General features: G+C 46.5%; 13 non-coding genes across 13 annotated transcripts; all 13 read left to right on the forward strand.

Annotated features, from left to right (window-relative positions):
* Positions 1-402: 402 nt before the first annotated feature.
* On the forward strand, positions 403-584 carry LOC130343954 (U2 spliceosomal RNA). Its single transcript, XR_008883084.1, has one exon. It is a non-coding gene; the product is annotated as a U2 spliceosomal RNA (small nuclear RNA).
* Positions 585-2,676: 2,092 nt separating this feature from the next.
* On the forward strand, positions 2,677-2,864 carry LOC130343962 (U2 spliceosomal RNA). The gene has a single exon (XR_008883088.1). It is a non-coding gene; the product is annotated as a U2 spliceosomal RNA (small nuclear RNA).
* Positions 2,865-3,557: 693 nt separating this feature from the next.
* LOC130343955 (U2 spliceosomal RNA) lies at positions 3,558-3,739 on the forward strand. The gene has a single exon (XR_008883085.1). It is a non-coding gene; the product is annotated as a U2 spliceosomal RNA (small nuclear RNA).
* Positions 3,740-5,828: 2,089 nt separating this feature from the next.
* On the forward strand, positions 5,829-6,019 carry LOC130343945 (U2 spliceosomal RNA). The gene has a single exon (XR_008883075.1). It is a non-coding gene; the product is annotated as a U2 spliceosomal RNA (small nuclear RNA).
* Positions 6,020-8,110: 2,091 nt separating this feature from the next.
* On the forward strand, positions 8,111-8,301 carry LOC130343942 (U2 spliceosomal RNA). The gene has a single exon (XR_008883072.1). It is a non-coding gene; the product is annotated as a U2 spliceosomal RNA (small nuclear RNA).
* Positions 8,302-10,393: 2,092 nt separating this feature from the next.
* On the forward strand, positions 10,394-10,584 carry LOC130343950 (U2 spliceosomal RNA). Its single transcript, XR_008883081.1, has one exon. It is a non-coding gene; the product is annotated as a U2 spliceosomal RNA (small nuclear RNA).
* A 2,078-nt stretch (positions 10,585-12,662) lies between these two features.
* Positions 12,663-12,853, forward strand: LOC130344015 (U2 spliceosomal RNA). The gene has a single exon (XR_008883132.1). It is a non-coding gene; the product is annotated as a U2 spliceosomal RNA (small nuclear RNA).
* Positions 12,854-14,935: 2,082 nt separating this feature from the next.
* LOC130344016 (U2 spliceosomal RNA) lies at positions 14,936-15,126 on the forward strand. Its single transcript, XR_008883133.1, has one exon. It is a non-coding gene; the product is annotated as a U2 spliceosomal RNA (small nuclear RNA).
* Positions 15,127-17,205: 2,079 nt separating this feature from the next.
* Positions 17,206-17,396, forward strand: LOC130343948 (U2 spliceosomal RNA). Its single transcript, XR_008883079.1, has one exon. It is a non-coding gene; the product is annotated as a U2 spliceosomal RNA (small nuclear RNA).
* A 2,095-nt stretch (positions 17,397-19,491) lies between these two features.
* On the forward strand, positions 19,492-19,682 carry LOC130344017 (U2 spliceosomal RNA). The gene has a single exon (XR_008883134.1). It is a non-coding gene; the product is annotated as a U2 spliceosomal RNA (small nuclear RNA).
* Positions 19,683-21,776: 2,094 nt separating this feature from the next.
* On the forward strand, positions 21,777-21,967 carry LOC130344019 (U2 spliceosomal RNA). Its single transcript, XR_008883135.1, has one exon. It is a non-coding gene; the product is annotated as a U2 spliceosomal RNA (small nuclear RNA).
* Positions 21,968-24,031: 2,064 nt separating this feature from the next.
* Positions 24,032-24,222, forward strand: LOC130343951 (U2 spliceosomal RNA). The gene has a single exon (XR_008883082.1). It is a non-coding gene; the product is annotated as a U2 spliceosomal RNA (small nuclear RNA).
* Positions 24,223-26,321: 2,099 nt separating this feature from the next.
* LOC130343940 (U2 spliceosomal RNA) lies at positions 26,322-26,512 on the forward strand. Its single transcript, XR_008883071.1, has one exon. It is a non-coding gene; the product is annotated as a U2 spliceosomal RNA (small nuclear RNA).
* Positions 26,513-27,025: the final 513 nt, after the last annotated feature.

Genomic DNA, 27,025 nt, shown 5'->3' on the forward strand with positions numbered 1-27,025 from the left:
TTCACATGATTGGTCAGGATGCGGTAGCCCTTCTGGGTGTCACTCCTGGCGGTCTAGGGGAGGTGTGTGTGGCCATTAGGTTCCGCACCTCCCTGCAAACACCCCGGGTACTCCTGCTTTGGCAGGGTACCTACCGTAATCGGCTCTGCGGGCAGATACCTTGGCTAACGCCAAGGGGGATGCCGGGAGCATTTGTGGTCCCCTAGTAGCTTCGGCGAAAAGGGACATCGAACCTGGAACCTCGCAGGTACCTTTTGGTCCGGAGGCGAAGGGTAAGGTTTGTTGGGGGGCCTCTCTCCTATCGGAGAAGGGCTTGCGATAGACCGCATCCTTTGTGCACGTTTTTTTAGTGTAACACGTTTGCACTTTTTCTTGCACTTTGGGTGAATCGAAAGCACGTTCCTCGGCTTTAGATAAAAAAAAACAAATAATCTGTTCTTATCAGTTTAATATCTGATACGTCCCCTATCTGGGGACCATATATTAAATGGATTTTTGAGAACGGGGGCCGATTTCGAAGCTTGCTTCCATCGCCCTATGCATTGACCCGATATGGCAGTATCTTCGGGTACAGTGCACCACCCCCTTACAGGGTTAAAAAGAAAGATTCCTACTTTCATTGCTACCTGCTTGCTGGCTAGCCAGCTAGCCAGCCCTGTGGGCCTTGCTGCTGCTGCAGCCAAAAAACAAAAGGTGGTGCTGCTGCTGCTTCTGCTGCTTCTGCTTCTGCTTGTGTCTGGCCGCTGTTGGAGCGTCCAGGCACAGGACTTCTGCTGCTGCTGACTAAATGGCCTCCTTAATTGGATCATTTGAGTAGCCAGCACACCTGTGCAGGTAGGGCATGACATGATAGGCAGCTGCCTTGATAGCGGGTGGGTGCTGAATGTTCCTAATTGACAAAATAAGATTAATGCTTATGAAGAAATATAAAATCTCATCCCTTCCCCAATATCGCGCCACACCCCTACCCCTTAATTCCCTGGTTGAACTTGATGGACATATGTCTTTTTTCGACCGTACTAACTATGTAACTATGTAACATAACATGGGGGGGGGGGGGTCTCCTGGCTGTTCACACAGGTGTGTCATTGCTGTACATTGACCATGCATTGCTTCTGTGGTATTGCAAAGGCAAAGACAAATGCTTCCAGCCATCCATTGCACTAATGGATTGGTCATCAGCTGGCTGTCTATGTCCCGCATCAATATAGACCAAAGTACAGAGGGTTAGGCTATGCTATTGTGCACCTACCTGATGCATCAGAAGGTGCGAGGCCCTTGCTAAATTCTGTGCACAGACTTTGAGATCTATACTTTAGACTGTATCTAAACCTGCTCCAACATGGACTGACATTCTGGCCTACTTTCAGCCGATGCGACTTGTCTGTCGCTGAACAGTCGCTTTTTATGTATTCAGCACCTATGTATAATGTTGTAAAAATGCTCTAGAAGCTAAAGTCGCAGAAATGTCACACATATTTGGCCTGCAACTTTCTGTGCGACAAATTCAGACAGGAAAAATCAGTATAAATCCTTAGAAAATTATCCCCCAGTGTCTCCATCTGCTGGCGGTATTGAATAAGCATTGCTGCACTGATGGGGTATGCATTAGACGAAAAAAAAGAAGAAAAAGAAGAATAATACGCCCAGAAAAGAGGCGAAAAGGAGAAAAACGTAAAAAAACGTGAAAAAAAAGTAAGAGGAAGAGAAGGGAAAAAAAGGTGGAAATGGGTTTAAAAGTGATTTCGGCGGAGAAATATATATATATATATATATATATATATATATATATATATATATATACGCGCACACACACACATATATATAAACGTATTCTCCGTTGAGATATTGCAGCCGCTGCTGTGTCCAGGCCCAGGAGCCTTAGCACTGTGCTGTGATGTCACTCAATACCACTGACATCACTAGGTGTAAACAACATCTCTCCTTTGCTGTGTATGTGACTATGGAGCTGTTTGGTGATGTCGTCTATTATGGCCTTCATAGAAGCAACAGGAGATTGTTGCATCCATCTAGAACCCTCAGAACTACAGTGCTATGATGTCACTCACTTCCACAGGCCTTGCAGAGTGTAAACAACAACAACCCAGCTTTGTTGTGTATGTAACCATAGGGATTTGTGATGTCACCTAGAACCTTCACAGCAGCGACAGCTTTATGAGGAGCATCAGCACTGCTCTGCCTGAGCAGAACCATCACCGCCATAGGTTGTCAAATAACCCGGGTTTAACCCACACAGGTAAGTCCAATGGGGTGCAGGCATGTCCTCTATGCTTACAGCTTCCCGTGGGTGTTGGTTTGATACCGTTTGGGGACAGCCAAGGAGGCATCTGCAGGCAACAAAGGTAGGTGTGTGCTTGTGTGTGTGTTTCCTATGCAGATCCTAAGCCCAGTGTCACATGCAAGTAGGAGGAGTAAGAAGGGTTCCTGGCAAATCCGGGTTATGGATTGCATTTAAAAAGGCCCCGTGGGAGTGCAATGGGCCCCTGTCTTGCTGCTTAGCAATAATGGTATGGGTTTAGGTTCTGCTGTGTGTACTGGTGGTTGACTGCCCCCCAGCCCAGAGTGTGCATGGAAAATTGTCTGGCAGCCTCCCTGACAGCAAGCAGTGATAGTGCCCATGAAGGGCACCTTGTTGGGCCCGCCCCTTTCACGGTTATCGCTTCTCGGCCTTTTGGCTAAGATCAAGTGTAGTATCTGTTCTTATCAGTTTTTCATGCCGGTGGACAGTAACGCCGGTATGGGGCTGGTGGGGATGGGTGCTGCATGGAGGATGCAGGTGTACCAGGGCTTTCCGGGGCTGGTTCTGAGGAATCAGCTCGACGGCTGCCCCGATGTGACCTGTTCCCTCCGGGTCTCGCCATGAGGCTGAGAGGGTCTAGAGCCGAGGTACTTTTGTGCCTCGGGGAGTGGTGACCCCGAGGTGCCGAAACTCACTGGGAGGATAGACTCACTGAGTTGAAGCACGGGCACCATAATCTCTTCACCTTGTGGCACTCACCTCTTGATTCCCGGCCTTCTGGCTAGGATCAGAGAAATTTTTATAGATCCGGCCGGATGTCCGGGCAGTATATCTGCACACATTCACTTATTTATTTCTTTTTTGTCTCACTGTGTCACTTTTTGCGTGTTGTGTGTTCACATGATTGGTCAGGATGCGGTAGCCCTTCTGGGTGTCACTCCTGGCGGTCTAGGGGAGGTGTGTGTGGCCATTAGGTTCCGCACCTCCCTGCAAACACCCCGGGTACTCCTGCTTTGGCAGGGTACCTACCGTAATCGGCTCTGCGGGCAGATACCTTGGCTAACGCCAAGGGGGATGCCGGGAGCATTTGTGGTCCCCTAGTAGCTTCGGCGAAAAGGGACATCGAACCTGGAACCTCGCAGGTACCTTTTGGTCCGGAGGCGAAGGGTAAGGTTTGTTGGGGGGCCTCTCTCCTATCGGAGAAGGGCTTGCGATAGACCGCATCCTTTGTGCACGTTTTTTTAGTGTAACACGTTTGCACTTTTTCTTGCACTTTGGGTGAATCGAAAGCACGTTCCTCGGCTTTAGATAAAAAAAAACAAATAATCTGTTCTTATCAGTTTAATATCTGATACGTCCCCTATCTGGGGACCATATATTAAATGGATTTTTGAGAACGGGGGCCGATTTCGAAGCTTGCTTCCATCGCCCTATGCATTGACCCGATATGGCAGTATCTTCGGGTACAGTGCACCACCCCCTTACAGGGTTAAAAAGAAAGATTCCTACTTTCATTGCTACCTGCTTGCTGGCTAGCCAGCTAGCCAGCCCTGTGGGCCTTGCTGCTGCTGCAGCCAAAAAACAAAAGGTGGTGCTGCTGCTGCTTCTGCTGCTTCTGCTTCTGCTTGTGTCTGGCCGCTGTTGGAGCGTCCAGGCACAGGACTTCTGCTGCTGCTGACTAAATGGCCTCCTTAATTGGATCATTTGAGTAGCCAGCACACCTGTGCAGGTAGGGCATGACATGATAGGCAGCTGCCTTGATAGCGGGTGGGTGCTGAATGTTCCTAATTGACAAAATAAGATTAATGCTTATGAAGAAATATAAAATCTCATCCCTTCCCCAATATCGCGCCACACCCCTACCCCTTAATTCCCTGGTTGAACTTGATGGACATATGTCTTTTTTCGACCGTACTAACTATGTAACTATGTAACATAACATGGGGGGGGGGGGGGTCTCCTGGCTGTTCACACAGGTGTGTCATTGCTGTACATTGACCATGCATTGCTTCTGTGGTATTGCAAAGGCAAAGACAAATGCTTCCAGCCATCCATTGCACTAATGGATTGGTCATCAGCTGGCTGTCTATGTCCCGCATCAATATAGACCAAAGTACAGAGGGTTAGGCTATGCTATTGTGCACCTACCTGATGCATCAGAAGGTGCGAGGCCCTTGCTAAATTCTGTGCACAGACTTTGAGATCTATACTTTAGACTGTATCTAAACCTGCTCCAACATGGACTGACATTCTGGCCTACTTTCAGCCGATGCGACTTGTCTGTCGCTGAACAGTCGCTTTTTATGTATTCAGCACCTATGTATAATGTTGTAAAAATGCTCTAGAAGCTAAAGTCGCAGAAATGTCACACATATTTGGCCTGCAACTTTCTGTGCGACAAATTCAGACAGGAAAAATCAGTATAAATCCTTAGAAAATTATCCCCCAGTGTCTCCATCTGCTGGCGGTATTGAATAAGCATTGCTGCACTGATGGGGTATGCATTAGACGAAAAAAAAGAAGAAAAAGAAGAATAATACGCCCAGAAAAGAGGCGAAAAGGAGAAAAACGTAAAAAAACGTGAAAAAAAAGTAAGAGGAAGAGAAGGGAAAAAAAGGTGGAAATGGGTTTAAAAGTGATTTCGGCGGAGAAATATATATATATATATATATATATATATATATATATATATATACGCGCACACACACACATATATATAAACGTATTCTCCGTTGAGATATTGCAGCCGCTGCTGTGTCCAGGCCCAGGAGCCTTAGCACTGTGCTGTGATGTCACTCAATACCACTGACATCACTAGGTGTAAACAACATCTCTCCTTTGCTGTGTATGTGACTATGGAGCTGTTTGGTGATGTCGTCTATTATGGCCTTCATAGAAGCAACAGGAGATTGTTGCATCCATCTAGAACCCTCAGAACTACAGTGCTATGATGTCACTCACTTCCACAGGCCTTGCAGAGTGTAAACAACAACAACCCAGCTTTGTTGTGTATGTAACCATAGGGATTTGTGATGTCACCTAGAACCTTCACAGCAGCGACAGCTTTATGAGGAGCATCAGCACTGCTCTGCCTGAGCAGAACCATCACCGCCATAGGTTGTCAAATAACCCGGGTTTAACCCACACAGGTAAGTCCAATGGGGTGCAGGCATGTCCTCTATGCTTACAGCTTCCCGTGGGTGTTGGTTTGATACCGTTTGGGGACAGCCAAGGAGGCATCTGCAGGCAACAAAGGTAGGTGTGTGCTTGTGTGTGTGTTTCCTATGCAGATCCTAAGCCCAGTGTCACATGCAAGTAGGAGGAGTAAGAAGGGTTCCTGGCAAATCCGGGTTATGGATTGCATTTAAAAAGGCCCCGTGGGAGTGCAATGGGCCCCTGTCTTGCTGCTTAGCAATAATGGAATGGGTTTAGGTTCTGCTGTGTGTACTGGTGGTTGACTGCCCCCCAGCCCAGAGTGTGCATGGAAAATTGTCTGGCAGCCTCCCTGACAGCAAGCAGTGATAGTGCCCATGAAGGGCACCTTGTTGGGCCCGCCCCTTTCACGGTTATCGCTTCTCGGCCTTTTGGCTAAGATCAAGTGTAGTATCTGTTCTTATCAGTTTAATATCTGATACGTCCCCTATCTGGGGACCATATATTAAATGGATTTTTGAGAACGGGGGTCGATTTCGAAGCTTGCTTCCGTCGCCCTATGCATTGACCCGATATGGCAGTATCTTCGGGTACAGTGCACCACCCCCTTACAGGGTTAAAAAGAAAGATTCCTACTTTCATTGCTACCTGCTTGCTGGCTAGCCAGCTAGCCAGCCCTGTGGGCCTTGCTGCTGCTGCAGCCAAAAAACAAAAGGTGGTGCTGCTGCTTCTGCTGCTTCTGCTTCTGCTTGTGTCTGGTCGCTGTTGGAGCGTCCAGGCACAGGACTTCTGCTGCTGCTGACTAAATGGCCTCCTTAATTGGATCATTTGAGTAGCCAGCACACCTGTGCAGGTAGGGCATGACATGATAGGCAGCTGCCTTGATAGCGGGTGGGTGCTGAATGTTCCTAATTGACAAAATAAGATTAATGCTTATGAAGAAATATAAAATCTCATCCCTTCCCCAATATCGCGCCACACCCCTACCCCTTAATTCCCTGGTTGAACTTGATGGACATATGTCTTTTTTCGACCGTACTAACTATGTAACTATGTAACATAACATGGGGGGGGGGGGGGGGTCTCCTGGCTGTTCACACAGGTGTGTCATTGCTGTACATTGACCATGCATTGCTTCTGTGGTATTGCAAAGGCAAAGACAAATGCTTCCAGCCATCCATTGCACTAATGGATTGGTCATCAGCTGGCTGTCTATGTCCCGCATCAATATAGACCAAAGTACAGAGGGTTAGGCTATGCTATTGTGCACCTACCTGATGCATCAGAAGGTGCGAGGCCCTTGCTAAATTCTGTGCACAGACTTTGAGATCTATATTTTAGACTGTATCTAAACCTGCTCCAACATGGACTGACATTCTGGCCTACTTTCAGCCGATGCGACTTGTCTGTCGCTGAACAGTCGCTTTTTATGTATTCAGCACCTATGTATAATGTTGTAAAAATGCTCTAGAAGCTAAAGTCGCAGAAATGTCACACATATTTGGCCTGCAACTTTCTGTGCGACAAATTCAGACAGGAAAAATCAGTATAAATCCTTAGAAAATTATCCCCCAGTGTCTCCATCTGCTGGCGGTATTGAATAAGCATTGCTGCACTGATGGGGTATGCATTAGACGAAAAAAAAGAAGAAAAAGAAGAATAATACGCCCAGAAAAGAGGCGAAAAGGAGAAAAACGTAAAAAAACGTGAAAAAAAAGTAAGAGGAAGAGAAGGGAAAAAAAGGGGGAAATGGGTTTAAAAGTGATTTCGGCGGAGAATATATATATATATATATATATATATATATATATATATATATATATACGCGCACACACACACATATATATAAACGTATTCTCCGTTGAGATATTGCAGCCGCTGCTGTGTCCAGGCCCAGGAGCCTTAGCACTGTGCTGTGATGTCACTCAATACCACTGACATCACTAGGTGTAAACAACATCTCTCCTTTGCTGTGTATGTGACTATGGAGCTGTTTGGTGATGTCGTCTATTATGGCCTTCATAGAAGCAACAGGAGATTGTTGCATCCATCTAGAACCCTCAGAACTACAGTGCTATGATGTCACTCACTTCCACAGGCCTTGCAGAGTGTAAACAACAACAACCCAGCTTTGTTGTGTATGTAACCATAGGGATTTGTGATGTCACCTAGAACCTTCACAGCAGCGACAGCTTTATGAGGAGCATCAGCACTGCTCTGCCTGAGCAGAACCATCACCGCCATAGGTTGTCAAATAACCCGGGTTTAACCCACACAGGTAAGTCCAATGGGGTGCAGGCATGTCCTCTATGCTTACAGCTTCCCGTGGGTGTTGGTTTGATACCGTTTGGGGACAGCCAAGGAGGCATCTGCAGGCAACAAAGGTAGGTGTGTGCTTGTGTGTGTGTTTCCTATGCAGATCCTAAGCCCAGTGTCACATGCAAGTAGGAGGAGTAAGAAGGGTTCCTGGCAAATCCGGGTTATGGATTGCATTTAAAAAGGCCCCGTGGGAGTGCAATGGGCCCCTGTCTTGCTGCTTAGCAATAATGGTATGGGTTTAGGTTCTGCTGTGTGTACTGGTGGTTGACTGCCCCCCAGCCCAGAGTGTGCATGGAAAATTGTCTGGCAGCCTCCCTGACAGCAAGCAGTGATAGTGCCCATGAAGGGCACCTTGTTGGGCCCGCCCCTTTCACGGTTATCGCTTCTCGGCCTTTTGGCTAAGATCAAGTGTAGTATCTGTTCTTATCAGTTTAATATCTGATACGTCCCCTATCTGGGGACCATATATTAAATGGATTTTTGAGAACGGGGGCCGATTTCGAAGCTTGCTTCCGTTGCCCTATGCATTGACCCGATATGGCAGTATCTTCGGGTACAGTGCACCACCCCCTTACAGGGTTAAAAAGAAAGATTCCTACTTTCATTGCTACCTGCTTGCTGGCTAGCCAGCTAGCCAGCCCTGTGGGCCTTGCTGCTGCTGCAGCCAAAAAACAAAAGGTGGTGCTGCTGCTGCTTCTGCTGCTTCTGCTGCTTCTGCTTCTGCTTGTGTCTGGCCGCTGTTGGAGCGTCCAGGCACAGGACTTCTGCTGCTGCTGACTAAATGGCCTCCTTAATTGGATCATTTGAGTAGCCAGCACACCTGTGCAGGTAGGGCATGACATGATAGGCAGCTGCCTTGATAGCGGGTGGGTGCTGAATGTTCCTAATTGACAAAATAAGATTAATGCTTATGAAGAAATATAAAATCTCATCCCTTCCCCAATATCGCGCCACACCCCTACCCCTTAATTCCCTGGTTGAACTTGATGGACATATGTCTTTTTTCGACCGTACTAACTATGTAACTATGTAACATAACATGGGGGGGGGGGGGGTCTCCTGGCTGTTCACACAGGTGTGTCATTGCTGTACATTGACCATGCATTGCTTCTGTGGTATTGCAAAGGCAAAGACAAATGCTTCCAGCCATCCATTGCACTAATGGATTGGTCATCAGCTGGCTGTCTATGTCCCGCATCAATATAGACCAAAGTACAGAGGGTTAGGCTATGCTATTGTGCACCTACCTGATGCATCAGAAGGTGCGAGGCCCTTGCTAAATTCTGTGCACAGACTTTGAGATCTATACTTTAGACTGTATCTAAACCTGCTCCAACATGGACTGACATTCTGGCCTACTTTCAGCCGATGCGACTTGTCTGTCGCTGAACAGTCGCTTTTTATGTATTCAGCACCTATGTATAATGTTGTAAAAATGCTCTAGAAGCTAAAGTCGCAGAAATGTCACACATATTTGGCCTGCAACTTTCTGTGCGACAAATTCAGACAGGAAAAATCAGTATAAATCCTTAGAAAATTATCCCCCAGTGTCTCCATCTGCTGGCGGTATTGAATAAGCATTGCTGCACTGATGGGGTATGCATTAGACGAAAAAAAAGAAGAAAAAGAAGAATAATACGCCCAGAAAAGAGGCGAAAAGGAGAAAAACGTAAAAAAACGTGAAAAAAAAGTAAGAGGAAGAGAAGGGAAAAAAAGGTGGAAATGGGTTTAAAAGTGATTTCGGCGGAGAAATATATATATATATATATATATATATATATATATATACGCGCACACACACACATATATATAAACGTATTCTCCGTTGAGATATTGCAGCCGCTGCTGTGTCCAGGCCCAGGAGCCTTAGCACTGTGCTGTGATGTCACTCAATACCACTGACATCACTAGGTGTAAACAACATCTCTCCTTTGCTGTGTATGTGACTATGGAGCTGTTTGGTGATGTCGTCTATTATGGCCTTCATAGAAGCAACAGGAGATTGTTGCATCCATCTAGAACCCTCAGAACTACAGTGCTATGATGTCACTCACTTCCACAGGCCTTGCAGAGTGTAAACAACAACAACCCAGCTTTGTTGTGTATGTAACCATAGGGATTTGTGATGTCACCTAGAACCTTCACAGCAGCGACAGCTTTATGAGGAGCATCAGCACTGCTCTGCCTGAGCAGAACCATCACCGCCATAGGTTGTCAAATAACCCGGGTTTAACCCACACAGGTAAGTCCAATGGGGTGCAGGCATGTCCTCTATGCTTACAGCTTCCCGTGGGTGTTGGTTTGATACCGTTTGGGGACAGCCAAGGAGGCATCTGCAGGCAACAAAGGTAGGTGTGTGCTTGTGTGTGTGTTTCCTATGCAGATCCTAAGCCCAGTGTCACATGCAAGTAGGAGGAGTAAGAAGGGTTCCTGGCAAATCCGGGTTATGGATTGCATTTAAAAAGGCCCCGTGGGAGTGCAATGGGCCCCTGTCTTGCTGCTTAGCAATAATGGTATGGGTTTAGGTTCTGCTGTGTGTACTGGTGGTTGACTGCCCCCCAGCCCAGAGTGTGCATGGAAAATTGTCTGGCAGCCTCCCTGACAGCAAGCAGTGATAGTGCCCATGAAGGGCACCTTGTTGGGCCCGCCCCTTTCACGGTTATCGCTTCTCGGGCTTTTGGCTAAGATCAAGTGTAGTATCTGTTCTTATCAGTTTAATATCTGATACGTCCCCTATCTGGGGACCATATATTAAATGGATTTTTGAGAACGGGGGCCGATTTCGAAGCTTGCTTCCGTCGCCCTATGCATTGACCCGATATGGCAGTATCTTCGGGTACAGTGCACCACCCCCTTACAGGGTTAAAAAGAAAGATTCCTACTTTCATTGCTACCTGCTTGCTGGCTAGCCAGCTAGCCAGCCCTGTGGGCCTTGCTGCTGCTGCAGCCAAAAAACAAAAGGTGGTGCTGCTTCTGCTGCTTCTGCTTCTGCTTGTGTCTGGCCGCTGTTGGAGCGTCCAGGCACAGGACTTCTGCTGCTGCTGACTAAATGGCCTCCTTAATTGGATCATTTGAGTAGCCAGCACACCTGTGCAGGTAGGGCATGACATGATAGGCAGCTGCCTTGATAGCGGGTGGGTGCTGAATGTTCCTAATTGACAAAATAAGATTAATGCTTATGAAGAAATATAAAATCTCATCCCTTCCCCAATATCGCGCCACACCCCTACCCCTTAATTCCCTGGTTGAACTTGATGGACATATGTCTTTTTTCGACCGTACTAACTATGTAACTATGTAACATAACATGGGGGGGGGTCTCCTGGCTGTTCACACAGGTGTGTCATTGCTGTACATTGACCATGCATTGCTTCTGTGGTATTGCAAAGGCAAAGACAAATGCTTCCAGCCATCCATTGCACTAATGGATTGGTCATCAGCTGGCTGTCTATGTCCCGCATCAATATAGACCAAAGTACAGAGGGTTAGGCTATGCTATTGTGCACCTACCTGATGCATCAGAAGGTGCGAGGCCCTTGCTAAATTCTGTGCACAGACTTTGAGATCTATACTTTAGACTGTATCTAAACCTGCTCCAACATGGACTGACATTCTGGCCTACTTTCAGCCGATGCGACTTGTCTGTCGCTGAACAGTCGCTTTTTATGTATTCAGCACCTATGTATAATGTTGTAAAAATGCTCTAGAAGCTAAAGTCGCAGAAATGTCACACATATTTGGCCTGCAACTTTCTGTGCGACAAATTCAGACAGGAAAAATCAGTATAAATCCTTAGAAAATTATCCCCCAGTGTCTCCATCTGCTGGCGGTATTGAATAAGCATTGCTGCACTGATGGGGTATGCATTAGACGAAAAAAAAGAAGAAAAAGAAGAATAATACGCCCAGAAAAGAGGCGAAAAGGAGAAAAACGTAAAAAAACGTGAAAAAAAAGTAAGAGGAAGAGAAGGGAAAAAAAGGTGGAAATGGGTTTAAAAGTGATTTCGGCGGAGAAATATATATATATATATATATATATATATATATATATATATATACGCGCACACACACACATATATATAAACGTATTCTCCGTTGAGATATTGCAGCCGCTGCTGTGTCCAGGCCCAGGAGCCTTAGCACTGTGCTGTGATGTCACTCAATACCACTGACATCACTAGGTGTAAACAACATCTCTCCTTTGCTGTGTATGTGACTATGGAGCTGTTTGGTGATGTCGTCTATTATGGCCTTCATAGAAGCAACAGGAGATTGTTGCATCCATCTAGAACCCTCAGAACTACAGTGCTATGATGTCACTCACTTCCACAGGCCTTGCAGAGTGTAAACAACAACAACCCAGCTTTGTTGTGTATGTAACCATAGGGATTTGTGATGTCACCTAGAACCTTCACAGCAGCGACAGCTTTATGAGGAGCATCAGCACTGCTCTGCCTGAGCAGAACCATCACCGCCATAGGTTGTCAAATAACCCGGGTTTAACCCACACAGGTAAGTCCAATGGGGTGCAGGCATGTCCTCTATGCTTACAGCTTCCCGTGGGTGTTGGTTTGATACCGTTTGGGGACAGCCAAGGAGGCATCTGCAGGCAACAAAGGTAGGTGTGTGCTTGTGTGTGTGTTTCCTATGCAGATCCTAAGCCCAGTGTCACATGCAAGTAGGAGGAGTAAGAAGGGTTCCTGGCAAATCCGGGTTATGGATTGCATTTAAAAAGGCCCCGTGGGAGTGCAATGGGCCCCTGTCTTGCTGCTTAGCAATAATGGTATGGGTTTAGGTTCTGCTGTGTGTACTGGTGGTTGACTGCCCCCCAGCCCAGAGTGTGCATGGAAAATTGTCTGGCAGCCTCCCTGACAGCAAGCAGTGATAGTGCCCATGAAGGGCACCTTGTTGGGCCCGCCCCTTTCACGGTTATCGCTTCTCGGCCTTTTGGCTAAGATCAAGTGTAGTATCTGTTCTTATCAGTTTAATATCTGATACGTCCCCTATCTGGGGACCATATATTAAATGGATTTTTGAGAACGGGGGCCGATTTCGAAGCTTGCTTCCGTCGCCCTATGCATTGACCCGATATGGCAGTATCTTCGGGTACAGTGCACCACCCCCTTACAGGGTTAAAAAGAAAGATTCCTACTTTCATTGCTACCTGCTTGCTGGCTAGCCAGCTAGCCAGCCCTGTGGGCCTTGCTGCTGCTGCAGCCAAAAAACAAAAGGTGGTGCTGCTGCTGCTTCTGCTGCTTCTGCTTCTGCTTGTGTCTGGCCGCTGTTGGAGCGTCCAGGCACAGGACTTCTGCTGCTGCTGACTAAATGGCCTCCTTAATTGGATCATTTGAGTAGCCAGCACACCTGTGCAGGTAGGGCATGACATGATAGGCAGCTGCCTTGATAGCGGGTGGGTGCTGAATGTTCCTAATTGACAAAATAAGATTAATGCTTATGAAGAAATATAAAATCTCATCCCTTCCCCAATATCGCGCCACACCCCTACCCCTTAATTCCCTGGTTGAACTTGATGGACATATGTCTTTTTTCGACCGTACTAACTATGTAACTATGTAACATAACATGGGGGGGGGGGGGGGTCTCCTGGCTGTTCACACAGGTGTGTCATTGCTGTACATTGACCATGCATTGCTTCTGTGGTATTGCAAAGGCAAAGACAAATGCTTCCAGCCATCCATTGCACTAATGGATTGGTCATCAGCTGGATGTCTATGTCCCGCATCAATATAGACCAAAGTACAGAGGGTTAGGCTATGCTATTGTGCACCTACCTGATGCATCAGAAGGTGCGAGGCCCTTGCTAAATTCTGTGCACAGACTTTGAGATCTATACTTTAGACTGTATCTAAACCTGCTCCAACATGGACTGACATTCTGGCCTACTTTCAGCCGATGCGACTTGTCTGTCGCTGAACAGTCGCTTTTTATGTATTCAGCACCTATGTATAATGTTGTAAAAATGCTCTAGAAGCTAAAGTCGCAGAAATGTCACACATATTTGGCCTGCAACTTTCTGTGCGACAAATTCAGACAGGAAAAATCAGTATAAATCCTTAGAAAATTATCCCCCAGTGTCTCCATCTGCTGGCGGTATTGAATAAGCATTGCTGCACTGATGGGGTATGCATTAGACGAAAAAAAAGAAGAAAAAGAAGAATAATACGCCCAGAAAAGAGGCGAAAAGGAGAAAAACGTAAAAAAACGTGAAAAAAAAGTAAGAGGAAGAGAAGGGAAAAAAAGGTGGAAATGGGTTTAAAAGTGATTTCGGCGGAGAAATATATATATATATATATATATATATATATATATACGCGCACACACACACATATATATAAACGTATTCTCCGTTGAGATATTGCAGCCGCTGCTGTGTCCAGGCCCAGGAGCCTTAGCACTGTGCTGTGATGTCACTCAATACCACTGACATCACTAGGTGTAAACAACATCTCTCCTTTGCTGTGTATGTGACTATGGAGCTGTTTGGTGATGTCGTCTATTATGGCCTTCATAGAAGCAACAGGAGATTGTTGCATCCATCTAGAACCCTCAGAACTACAGTGCTATGATGTCACTCACTTCCACAGGCCTTGCAGAGTGTAAACAACAACAACCCAGCTTTGTTGTGTATGTAACCATAGGGATTTGTGATGTCACCTAGAACCTTCACAGCAGCGACAGCTTTATGAGGAGCATCAGCACTGCTCTGCCTGAGCAGAACCATCACCGCCATAGGTTGTCAAATAACCCGGGTTTAACCCACACAGGTAAGTCCAATGGGGTGCAGGCATGTCCTCTATGCTTACAGCTTCCCGTGGGTGTTGGTTTGATACCGTTTGGGGACAGCCAAGGAGGCATCTGCAGGCAACAAAGGTAGGTGTGTGCTTGTGTGTGTGTTTCCTATGCAGATCCTAAGCCCAGTGTCACATGCAAGTAGGAGGAGTAAGAAGGGTTCCTGGCAAATCCGGGTTATGGATTGCATTTAAAAAGGCCCCGTGGGAGTGCAATGGGCCCCTGTCTTGCTGCTTAGCAATAATGGTATGGGTTTAGGTTCTGCTGTGTGTACTGGTGGTTGACTGCCCCCCAGCCCAGAGTGTGCATGGAAAATTGTCTGGCAGCCTCCCTGACAGCAAGCAGTGATAGTGCCCATGAAGGGCACCTTGTTGGGCCCGCCCCTTTCACGGTTATCGCTTCTCGGCCTTTTGGCTAAGATCAAGTGTAGTATCTGTTCTTATCAGTTTAATATCTGATACGTCCCCTATCTGGGGACCATATATTAAATGGATTTTTGAGAACGGGGGCCGATTTCGAAGCTTGCTTCCGTCGCCCTATGCATTGACCCGATATGGCAGTATCTTCGGGTACAGTGCACCACCCCCTTACAGGGTTAAAAAGAAAGATTCCTACTTTCATTGCTACCTGCTTGCTGGCTAGCCAGCTAGCCAGCCCTGTGGGCCTTGCTGCTGCTGCAGCCAAAAAACAAAAGGTGGTGCTGCTGCTGCTTCTGCTGCTTCTGCTTCTGCTTGTGTCTGGCCGCTGTTGGAGCGTCCAGGCACAGGACTTCTGCTGCTGCTGACTAAATGGCCTCCTTAATTGGATCATTTGAGTAGCCAGCACACCTGTGCAGGTAGGGCATGACATGATAGGCAGCTGCCTTGATAGCGGGTGGGTGCTGAATGTTCCTAATTGACAAAATAAGATTAATGCTTATGAAGAAATATAAAATCTCATCCCTTCCCCAATATCGCGCCACACCCCTACCCCTTAATTCCCTGGTTGAACTTGATGGACATATGTCTTTTTTCGACCGTACTAACTATGTAACTATGTAACATAACATGGGGGGGGGGGGGGTCTCCTGGCTGTTCACACAGGTGTGTCATTGCTGTACATTGACCATGCATTGCTTCTGTGGTATTGCAAAGGCAAAGACAAATGCTTCCAGCCATCCATTGCACTAATGGATTGGTCATCAGCTGGCTGTCTATGTCCCGCATCAATATAGACCAAAGTACAGAGGGTTAGGCTATGCTATTGTGCACCTACCTGATGCATCAGAAGGTGCGAGGCCCTTGCTAAATTCTGTGCACAGACTTTGAGATCTATACTTTAGACTGTATCTAAACCTGCTCCAACATGGACTGACATTCTGGCCTACTTTCAGCCGATGCGACTTGTCTGTCGCTGAACAGTCGCTTTTTATGTATTCAGCACCTATGTATAATGTTGTAAAAATGCTCTAGAAGCTAAAGTCGCAGAAATGTCACACATATTTGGCCTGCAACTTTCTGTGCGACAAATTCAGACAGGAAAAATCAGTATAAATCCTTAGAAAATTATCCCCCAGTGTCTCCATCTGCTGGCGGTATTGAATAAGCATTGCTGCACTGATGGGGTATGCATTAGACGAAAAAAAAGAAGAAAAAGAAGAATAATACGCCCAGAAAAGAGGCGAAAAGGAGAAAAACGTAAAAAAACGTGAAAAAAAAGTAAGAGGAAGAGAAGGGAAAAAAAGGTGGAAATGGGTTTAAAAGTGATTTCGGCGGAGAAATATATATATATATATATATATATATATATATACGCGCACACACACACATATATATAAACGTATTCTCCGTTGAGATATTGCAGCCGCTGCTGTGTCCAGGCCCAGGAGCCTTAGCACTGTGCTGTGATGTCACTCAATACCACTGACATCACTAGGTGTAAACAACATCTCTCCTTTGCTGTGTATGTGACTATGGAGCTGTTTGGTGATGTCGTCTATTATGGCCTTCATAGAAGCAACAGGAGATTGTTGCATCCATCTAGAACCCTCAGAACTACAGTGCTATGATGTCACTCACTTCCACAGGCCTTGCAGAGTGTAAACAACAACAACCCAGCTTTGTTGTGTATGTAACCATAGGGATTTGTGATGTCACCTAGAACCTTCACAGCAGCGACAGCTTTATGAGGAGCATCAGCACTGCTCTGCCTGAGCAGAACCATCACCGCCATAGGTTGTCAAATAACCCGGCTTTAACCCACACAGGTAAGTCCAATGGGGTGCAGGCATGTCCTCTATGCTTACAGCTTCCCGTGGGTGTTGGTTTGATACCGTTTGGGGACAGCCAAGGAGGCATCTGCAGGCAACAAAGGTAGGTGTGTGCTTGTGTGTGTGTTTCCTATGCAGATCCTAAGCCCAGTGTCACATGCAAGTAGGAGGAGTAAGAAGGGTTCCTGGCAAATCCGGGTTATGGATTGCATTTAAAAAGGCCCCGTGGGAGTGCAATGGGCCCCTGTCTTGCTGCTTAGCAATAATGGTATGGGTTTAGGTTCTGCTGTGTGTACTGGTGGTTGACTGCCCCCCAGCCCAGAGTGTGCATGGAAAATTGTCTGGCAGCCTCCCTGACAGCAAGCAGTGATAGTGCCCATGAAGGGCACCTTGTTGGGCCCGCCCCTTTCACGGTTATCGCTTCTCGGCCTTTTGGCTAAGATCAAGTGTAGTATCTGTTCTTATCAGTTTAATATCTGATATGTCCCCTATCTGGGGACCATATATTAAATGGATTTTTGAGAACGGGGGCCGATTTCGAAGCTTGCTTCCGTCGCCCTATGCATTCACCCGATATGGCAGTATCTTCGGGTACAGTGCACCACCCCCTTACAGGGTTAAAAAGAAAGATTCCTACTTTCATTGCTACCTGCTTGCTGGCTAGCCAGCTAGCCAGCCCTGTGGGCCTTGCTGCTGCTGCAGCCAAAAAACTAAAGGTGGTGCTGCTGCTGCTTCTGCTGCTTCTGCTTCTGCTTGTGTCTGGCCGCTGTTGGAGCGTCCAGGCACAGGACTTCTGCTGCTGCTGACTAAATGGCCTCCTTAATTGGATCATTTGAGTAGCCAGCACACCTGTGCAGGTAGGGCATGACATGATAGGCAGCTGCCTTGATAGCGGGTGGGTGCTGAATGTTCCTAATTGACAAAATAAGATTAATGCTTATGAAGAAATATAAAATCTCATCCCTTCCCCAATATCGCGCCACACCCCTACCCCTTAATTCCCTGGTTGAACTTGATGGACATATGTCTTTTTTCGACCGTACTAACTATGTAACTATGTAACATAACATGGGGGGGGGGGGGGTCTCCTGGCTGTTCACACAGGTGTGTCATTGCTGTACATTGACCATGCATTGCTTCTGTGGTATTGCAAAGGCAAAGACAAATGCTTCCAGCCATCCATTGCACTAATGGATTGGTCATCAGCTGGCTGTCTATGTCCCGCATCAATATAGACCAAAGTACAGAGGGTTAGGCTATGCTATTGTGCACCTACCTGATGCATCAGAAGGTGCGAGGCCCTTGCTAAATTCTGTGCACAGACTTTGAGATCTATACTTTAGACTGTATCTAAACCTGCTCCAACATGGACTGACATTCTGGCCTACTTTCAGCCGATGCGACTTGTCTGTCGCTGAACAGTCGCTTTTTATGTATTCAGCACCTATGTATAATGTTGTAAAAATGCTCTAGAAGCTAAAGTCGCAGAAATGTCACACATATTTGGCCTGCAACTTTCTGTGCGACAAATTCAGACAGGAAAAATCAGTATAAATCCTTAGAAAATTATCCCCCAGTGTCTCCATCTGCTGGCGGTATTGAATAAGCATTGCTGCACTGATGGGGTATGCATTAGACGAAAAAAAAGAAGAAAAAGAAGAATAATACGCCCAGAAAAGAGGCGAAAAGGAGAAAAACGTAAAAAAACGTGAAAAAAAAGTAAGAGGAAGAGAAGGGAAAAAAAGGTGGAAATGGGTTTAAAAGTGATTTCGGCGGAGAAATATATATATATATATATATATATATATATATATATATATATATATATACGCGCACACACACACATATATATAAACGTATTCTCCGTTGAGATATTGCAGCCGCTGCTGTGTCCAGGCCCAGGAGCCTTAGCACTGTGCTGTGATGTCACTCAATACCACTGACATCACTAGGTGTAAACAACATCTCTCCTTTGCTGTGTATGTGACTATGGAGCTGTTTGGTGATGTCGTCTATTATGGCCTTCATAGAAGCAACAGGAGATTGTTGCATCCATCTAGAACCCTCAGAACTACAGTGCTATGATGTCACTCACTTCCACAGGCCTTGCAGAGTGTAAACAACAACAACCCAGCTTTGTTGTGTATGTAACCATAGGGATTTGTGATGTCACCTAGAACCTTCACAGCAGCGACAGCTTTATGAGGAGCATCAGCACTGCTCTGCCTGAGCAGAACCATCACCGCCATAGGTTGTCAAATAACCCGGGTTTAACCCACACAGGTAAGTCCAATGGGGTGCAGGCATGTCCTCTATGCTTACAGCTTCCCGTGGGTGTTGGTTTGATACCGTTTGGGGACAGCCAAGGAGGCATCTGCAGGCAACAAAGGTAGGTGTGTGCTTGTGTGTGTGTTTCCTATGCAGATCCTAAGCCCAGTGTCACATGCAAGTAGGAGGAGTAAGAAGGGTTCCTGGCAAATCCGGGTTATGGATTGCATTTAAAAAGGCCCCGTGGGAGTGCAATGGGCCCCTGTCTTGCTGCTTAGCAATAATGGTATGGGTTTAGGTTCTGCTGTGTGTACTGGTGGTTGACTGCCCCCCAGCCCAGAGTGTGCATGGAAAATTGTCTGGCAGCCTCCCTGACAGCAAGCAGTGATAGTGCCCATGAAGGGCACCTTGTTGGGCCCGCCCCTTTCACGGTTATCGCTTCTCGGCCTTTTGGCTAAGATCAAGTGTAGTATCTGTTCTTATCAGTTTAATATCTGATACGTCCCCTATCTGGGGACCATATATTAAATGGATTTTTGAGAACGGGGGCCGATTTCGAAGCTTGCTTCCGTCGCCCTATGCATTGACCCGATATGGCAGTATCTTCGGGTACAGTGCACCACCCCCTTACAGGGTTAAAAAGAAAGATTCCTACTTTCATTGCTACCTGCTTGCTGGCTAGCCAGCTAGCCAGCCCTGTGGGCCTTGCTGCTGCTGCAGCCAAAAAACAAAAGGTGGTGCTGCTGCTGCTTCTGCTGCTTCTGCTTCTGCTTGTGTCTGGCCGCTGTTGGAGCGTCCAGGCACAGGACTTCTGCTGCTGCTGACTAAATGGCCTCCTTAATTGGATCATTTGAGTAGCCAGCACACCTGTGCAGGTAGGGCATGACATGATAGGCAGCTGCCTTGATAGCGGGTGGGTGCTGAATGTTCCTAATTGACAAAATAAGATTAATGCTTATGAAGAAATATAAAATCTCATCCCTTCCCCAATATCGCGCCACACCCCTACCCCTTAATTCCCTGGTTGAACTTGATGGACATATGTCTTTTTTCGACCGTACTAACTATGTAACTATGTAACATAACATGGGGGGGGGGGGGGGTCTCCTGGCTGTTCACACAGGTGTGTCATTGCTGTACATTGACCATGCATTGCTTCTGTGGTATTGCAAAGGCAAAGACAAATGCTTCCAGCCATCCATTGCACTAATGGATTGGTCATCAGCTGGCTGTCTATGTCCCGCATCAATATAGACCAAAGTACAGAGGGTTAGGCTATGCTATTGTGCACCTACCTGATGCATCAGAAGGTGCGAGGCCCTTGCTAAATTCTGTGCACAGACTTTGAGATCTATACTTTAGACTGTATCTAAACCTGCTCCAACATGGACTGACATTCTGGCCTACTTTCAGCCGATGCGACTTGTCTGTCGCTGAACAGTCGCTTTTTATGTATTCAGCACCTATGTATAATGTTGTAAAAATGCTCTAGAAGCTAAAGTCGCAGAAATGTCACACATATTTGGCCTGCAACTTTCTGTGCGACAAATTCAGACAGGAAAAATCAGTATAAATCCTTAGAAAATTATCCCCCAGTGTCTCCATCTGCTGGCGGTATTGAATAAGCATTGCTGCACTGATGGGGTATGCATTAGACGAAAAAAAAGAAGAAAAAGAAGAATAATACGCCCAGAAAAGAGGCGAAAAGGAGAAAAACGTAAAAAAACGTGAAAAAAAAGTAAGAGGAAGAGAAGGGAAAAAAAGGTGGAAATGGGTTTAAAAGTGATTTCGGTGGAGAAATATATATATATATATATATATATATATATATATATATATATATATACGCGCACACACACACATATACATAAACGTATTCTCCGTTGAGATATTGCAGCCGCTGCTGTGTCCAGGCCCAGGAGCCTTAGCACTGTGCTGTGATGTCACTCAATACCACTGACATCACTAGGTGTAAACAACATCTCTCCTTTGCTGTGTATGTGACTATGGAGCTGTTTGGTGATGTCGTCTATTATGGCCTTCATAGAAGCAACAGGAGATTGTTGCATCCATCTAGAACCCTCAGAACTACAGTGCTATGATGTCACTCACTTCCACAGGCCTTGCAGAGTGTAAACAACAACAACCCAGCTTTGTTGTGTATGTAACCATAGGGATTTGTGATGTCACCTAGAACCTTCACAGCAGCGACAGCTTTATGAGGAGCATCAGCACTGCTCTGCCTGAGCAGAACCATCACCGCCATAGGTTGTCAAATAACCCGGGTTTAACCCACACAGGTAAGTCCAATGGGGTGCAGGCATGTCCTCTATGCTTACAGCTTCCCGTGGGTGTTGGTTTGATACCGTTTGGGGACAGCCAAGGAGGCATCTGCAGGCAACAAAGGTAGGTGTGTGCTTGTGTGTGTGTTTCCTATGCAGATCCTAAGCCCAGTGTCACATGCAAGTAGGAGGAGTAAGAAGGGTTCCTGGCAAATCCGGGTTATGGATTGCATTTAAAAAGGCCCCGTGGGAGTGCAATGGGCCCCTGTCTTGCTGCTTAGCAATAATGGTATGGGTTTAGGTTCTGCTGTGTGTACTGGTGGTTGACTGCCCCCCAGCCCAGAGTGTGCATGGAAAATTGTCTGGCAGCCTCCCTGACAGCAAGCAGTGATAGTGCCCATGAAGGGCACCTTGTTGGGCCCGCCCCTTTCACGGTTATCGCTTCTCGGCCTTTTGGCTAAGATCAAGTGTAGTATCTGTTCTTATCAGTTTAATATCTGATACGTCCCCTATCTGGGGACCATATATTAAATGGATTTTTGAGAACGGGGGCCGATTTCGAAGCTTGCTTCCGTCGCCCTATGCATTGACCCGATATGGCAGTATCTTCGGGTACAGTGCACCACCCCCTTACAGGGTTAAAAAGAAAGATTCCTACTTTCATTGCTACCTGCTTGCTGGCTAGCCAGCTAGCCAGCCCTGTGGGCCTTGCTGCTGCTGCAGCAGCCAAAAAACAAAAGGTGGTGCTGCTGCTGCTTCTGCTGCTTCTGCTTCTGCTTGTGTCTGGCCGCTGTTGGAGCGTCCAGGCACAGGACTTCTGCTGCTGCTGACTAAATGGCCTCCTTAATTGGATCATTTGAGTAGCCAGCACACCTGTGCAGGTAGGGCATGACATGATAGGCAGCTGCCTTGATAGCGGGTGGGTGCTGAATGTTCCTAATTGACAAAATAAGATTAATGCTTATGAAGAAATATAAAATCTCATCCCTTCCCCAATATCGCGCCACACCCCTACCCCTTAATTCCCTGGTTGAACTTGATGGACATATGTCTTTTTTCGACCGTACTAACTATGTAACTATGTAACATAACATGGGGGGGGGGTCTCCTGGCTGTTCACACAGGTGTGTCATTGCTGTACATTGACCATGCATTGCTTCTGTGGTATTGCAAAGGCAAAGACAAATGCTTCCAGCCATCCATTGCACTAATGGATTGGTCATCAGCTGGCTGTCTATGTCCCGCATCAATATAGACCAAAGTACAGAGGGTTAGGCTATGCTATTGTGCACCTACCTGATGCATCAGAAGGTGCGAGGCCCTTGCTAAATTCTGTGCACAGACTTTGAGATCTATACTTTAGACTGTATCTAAACCTGCTCCAACATGGACTGACATTCTGGCCTACTTTCAGCCGATGCGACTTGTCTGTCGCTGAACAGTCGCTTTTTATGTATTCAGCACCTATGTATAATGTTGTAAAAATGCTCTAGAAGCTAAAGTCGCAGAAATGTCACACATATTTGGCCTGCAACTTTCTGTGCGACAAATTCAGACAGGAAAAATCAGTATAAATCCTTAGAAAATTATCCCCCAGTGTCTCCATCTGCTGGCGGTATTGAATAAGCATTGCTGCACTGATGGGGTATGCATTAGACGAAAAAAAAGAAGAAAAAGAAGAATAATACGCCCAGAAAAGAGGCGAAAAGGAGAAAAACGTAAAAAAACGTGAAAAAAAAGTAAGAGGAAGAGAAGGGAAAAAAAGGTGGAAATGGGTTTAAAAGTGATTTCGGCGGAGAAATATATATATATATATATACGCGCACACACACACATATATATAAACGTATTCTCCGTTGAGATATTGCAGCCGCTGCTGTGTCCAGGCCCAGGAGCCTTAGCACTGTGCTGTGATGTCACTCAATACCACTGACATCACTAGGTGTAAACAACATCTCTCCTTTGCTGTGTATGTGACTATGGAGCTGTTTGGTGATGTCGTCTATTATGGCCTTCATAGAAGCAACAGGAGATTGTTGCATCCATCTAGAACCCTCAGAACTACAGTGCTATGATGTCACTCACTTCCACAGGCCTTGCAGAGTGTAAACAACAACAACCCAGCTTTGTTGTGTATGTAACCATAGGGATTTGTGATGTCACCTAGAACCTTCACAGCAGCGACAGCTTTATGAGGAGCATCAGCACTGCTCTGCCTGAGCAGAACCATCACCGCCATAGGTTGTCAAATAACCCGGGTTTAACCCACACAGGTAAGTCCAATGGGGTGCAGGCATGTCCTCTATGCTTACAGCTTCCCGTGGGTGTTGGTTTGATACCGTTTGGGGACAGCCAAGGAGGCATCTGCAGGCAACAAAGGTAGGTGTGTGCTTGTGTGTGTGTTTCCTATGCAGATCCTAAGCCCAGTGTCACATGCAAGTAGGAGGAGTAAGAAGGGTTCCTGGCAAATCCGGGTTATGGATTGCATTTAAAAAGGCCCCGTGGGAGTGCAATGGGCCCCTGTCTTGCTGCTTAGCAATAATGGTATGGGTTTAGGTTCTGCTGTGTGTACTGGTGGTTGACTGCCCCCCAGCCCAGAGTGTGCATGGAAAATTGTCTGGCAGCCTCCCTGACAGCAAGCAGTGATAGTGCCCATGAAGGGCACCTTGTTGGGCCCGCCCCTTTCACGGTTATCGCTTCTCGGCCTTTTGGCTAAGATCAAGTGTAGTATCTGTTCTTATCAGTTTAATATCTGATACGTCCCCTATCTGGGGACCATATATTAAATGGATTTTTGAGAACGGGTGCCGATTTCGAAGCTTGCTTCCGTCGCCCTATGCATTGACCCAATATGGCAGTATCTTCGGGTACAGTGCACCACCCCCTTACAGGGTTAAAAAGAAAGATTCCTACTTTCATTGCTACCTGCTTGCTGGCTAGCCAGCTAGCCAGCCCTGTGGGCCTTGCTGCTGCTGCAGCCAAAAAACAAAAGGTGGTGCTGCTGCTGCTTCTGCTGCTTCTGCTTCTGCTTGTGTCTGGCCGCTGTTGGAGCGTCCAGGCACAGGACTTCTGCTGCTGCTGACTAAATGGCCTCCTTAATTGGATCATTTGAGTAGCCAGCACACCTGTGCAGGTAGGGCATGACATGATAGGCAGCTGCCTTGATAGCGGGTGGGTGCTGAATGTTCCTAATTGACAAAATAAGATTAATGCTTATGAAGAAATATAAAATCTCATCCCTTCCCCAATATCGCGCCACACCCCTACCCCTTAATTCCCTGGTTGAACTTGATGGACATATGTCTTTTTTCGACCGTACTAACTATGTAACTATGTAACATAACATGGGGGGGGGGGGGTCTCCTGGCTGTTCACACAGGTGTGTCATTGCTGTACATTGACCATGCATTGCTTCTGTGGTATTGCAAAGGCAAAGACAAATGCTTCCAGCCATCCATTGCACTAATGGATTGGTCATCAGCTGGCTGTCTATGTCCCGCATCAATATAGACCAAAGTACAGAGGGTTAGGCTATGCTATTGTGCACCTACCTGATGCATCAGAAGGTGCGAGGCCCTTGCTAAATTCTGTGCACAGACTTTGAGATCTATACTTTAGACTGTATCTAAACCTGCTCCAACATGGACTGACATTCTGGCCTACTTTCAGCCGATGCGACTTGTCTGTCGCTGAACAGTCGCTTTTTATGTATTCAGCACCTATGTATAATGTTGTAAAAATGCTCTAGAAGCTAAAGTCGCAGAAATGTCACACATATTTGGCCTGCAACTTTCTGTGCGACAAATTCAGACAGGAAAAATCAGTATAAATCCTTAGAAAATTATCCCCCAGTGTCTCCATCTGCTGGCGGTATTGAATAAGCATTGCTGCACTGATGGGGTATGCATTAGACGAAAAAAAAGAAGAAAAAGAAGAATAATACGCCCAGAAAAGAGGCGAAAAGGAGAAAAACGTAAAAAAACGTGAAAAAAAAGTAAGAGGAAGAGAAGGGAAAAAAAGGTGGAAATGGGTTTAAAAGTGATTTCGGCGGAGAAATATATATATATATATATATATATATATTATATATATATATATATATATATATATATATATATATATACGCGCACACACACGTATTCTCCGTTGAGATATTGCAGCCGCTGCTGTGTCCAGGCCCAGGAGCCTTAGCACTGTGCTGTGATGTCACTCAATACCACTGACATCACTAGGTGTAAACAACATCTCTCCTTTGCTGTGTATGTGACTATGGAGCTGTTTGGTGATGTCGTCTATTATGGCCTTCATAGAAGCAACAGGAGATTGTTGCATCCATCTAGAACCCTCAGAACTACAGTGCTATGATGTCACTCACTTCCACAGGCCTTGCAGAGTGTAAACAACAACAACCCAGCTTTGTTGTGTATGTAACCATAGGGATTTGTGATGTCACCTAGAACCTTCACAGCAGCGACAGCTTTATGAGGAGCATCAGCACTGCTCTGCCTGAGCAGAACCATCACCGCCATAGGTTGTCAAATAACCCGGGTTTAACCCACACAGGTAAGTCCAATGGGGTGCAGGCATGTCCTCTATGCTTACAGCTTCCCGTGGGTGTTGGTTTGATACCGTTTGGGGACAGCCAAGGAGGCATCTGCAGGCAACAAAGGTAGGTGTGTGCTTGTGTGTGTGTTTCCTATGCAGATCCTAAGCCCAGTGTCACATGCAAGTAGGAGGAGTAAGAAGGGTTCCTGGCAAATCCGGGTTATGGATTGCATTTAAAAAGGCCCCGTGGGAGTGCAATGGGCCCCTGTCTTGCTGCTTAGCAATAATGGTATGGGTTTAGGTTCTGCTGTGTGTACTGGTGGTTGACTGCCCCCCAGCCCAGAGTGTGCATGGAAAATTGTCTGGCAGCCTCCCTGACAGCAAGCAGTGATAGTGCCCATGAAGGGCACCTTGTTGGGCCCGCCCCTTTCACGGTTATCGCTTCTCGGCCTTTTGGCTAAGATCAAGTGTAGTATCTGTTCTTATCAGTTTAATATCTGATACGTCCCCTATCTGGGGACCATATATTAAATGGATTTTTGAGAACGGGGGCCGATTTCGAAGCTTGCTTCCGTCGCCCTATGCATTGACCCGATATGGCAGTATCTTCGGGTACAGTGCACCACCCCCTTACAGGGTTAAAAAGAAAGATTCCTACTTTCATTGCTACCTGCTTTCTGGCTAGCCAGCTAGCCAGCCCTGTGGGCCTTGCTGCTGCTGCAGCCAAAAAACAAAAGGTGGTGCTGCTGCTGCTTCTGCTGCTTCTGCTTCTGCTTGTGTCTGGCCGCTGTTGGAGCGTCCAGGCACAGGACTTCTGCTGCTGCTGACTAAATGGCCTCCTTAATTGGATCATTTGAGTAGCCAGCACACCTGTGCAGGTAGGGCATGACATGATAGGCAGCTGCCTTGATAGCGGGTGGGTGCTGAATGTTCCTAATTGACAAAATAAGATTAATGCTTATGAAGAAATATAAAATCTCATCCCTTCCCCAATATCGCGCCACACCCCTACCCCTTGATTCCCTGGTTGAACTTGATGGACATATGTCTTTTTTCGACCGTACTAACTATGTAACTATGTAACATAACATGGGGGGGGGGGGGTCTCCTGGCTGTTCACACAGGTGTGTCATTGCTGTAC

This window comes from Hyla sarda, unplaced genomic scaffold (assembly GCF_029499605.1).
Source record: "Hyla sarda isolate aHylSar1 unplaced genomic scaffold, aHylSar1.hap1 scaffold_698, whole genome shotgun sequence".
Taxonomy (NCBI): Eukaryota; Metazoa; Chordata; class Amphibia; order Anura; family Hylidae; genus Hyla; species Hyla sarda.